This window comes from Glossina fuscipes, unplaced genomic scaffold (assembly GCF_014805625.2).
Source record: "Glossina fuscipes isolate IAEA_lab_2018 unplaced genomic scaffold, Yale_Gfus_2 2, whole genome shotgun sequence".
NCBI lineage: Eukaryota > Metazoa > Arthropoda > Insecta > Diptera > Glossinidae > Glossina > Glossina fuscipes.
In genome coordinates, this window is record NW_023998416.1 from 35208162 (window position 1) to 35209474 (window position 1313).

Consider the following 1313-nt stretch of genomic DNA (forward strand, 5'->3'; position numbering starts at 1 on the left):
TGAAACTTTTTCAAACCTTGATACTAGAAGCAATGTATGCCTTGTGTCCATTTTCGTAAAGGGTTCTTTTTTTTATCTATTTTTTTCTCTTTTTCTTTCCCCTTAATTAGACATAGTGTATTGAATAGTAAGACTATCTAGTCATCACTTATTTTACTTTCATGGCTACCATGACTGCCGTCCATTGTCTCTACAACTTATATATTCTAATAAGTTTGACAATAAATGCTAACCGGAAATTATTGGGCCCGATAAACAAGTATTATTTAAAAGCAAAACTAAAGGATAATGGCGCGAAAGCATCTTAACGGTAGAGATGTGTTTTAATAGCTAATATAATAGATATTTAATACGATTCATGTATACGTCTACCATGCTAAACTCTTCCCTTTGAAATGCTTCACAAAAAGCTACGTATAATTGTTCCATTTGTCGTTCGAAATTCTCTCCTAACATTTTGTGATAAATACGTTATTCTTTGTTTACAACTAACGATTGAAATGATTGTAAATTTTCTAAAAATTCCTTTTTATTATTGCTTTCCTGATACATAGCCAACAAAACGATCAATAGGGATCATAAGCAGAAATTCCAAGCAACATATATTTTCGATAATAAATACAACACTGCTAAATTTGAATTTTTTTTTTATATCCGCCACCAAAAAATATGGCAGATATACATAATTTGCATAGACGCTGTATATATATACATATATAGCTAACAAACATCAAATTATGAATCGATTTAACCATGCCTGCCTGTTTGAATATGTGGTATCTGTGGTAAAAGTTCTTCAGCCCACTAAACTGAAATTATCGGGTTAAAATTTAGCAGACACATGAACGACACGCCCACAATACAACCTTAATTGACTCCAATTCCAAAAGCAAAACAATTGTGTTTTCTCTTTATCCCTCGCATCTCAAGGTAGGCATAGCCATAAAAATTTCCACATACATTCCATGGATGATTCTGCAGTATCTGTAAAAAGAAGAAAAAATCGTTCACGCCAGCCAGAATATTTGTAAAAAGCGAACACAAAAAAAAGCGAACGATAAAAAATACATATGTTTTTTTATAAAAGTAAACAAAAGCTAAAAAAATTCTCTCCGAGATATTTTTATTTTGTTTATATTTGACCAGGAAATTTTTATTCAAAACACTTGTACTGGACATATAAGCCACAAATCTATTGGCTTGGTCCATCTCCATTTAACATGCCAAAAAAAAAACACTTGTAGGATTATTTTCTGATTAAATAAATTTTCCTTATCTTGTACAAAAAGCAAACAAAACGAAAATTTGAAAAT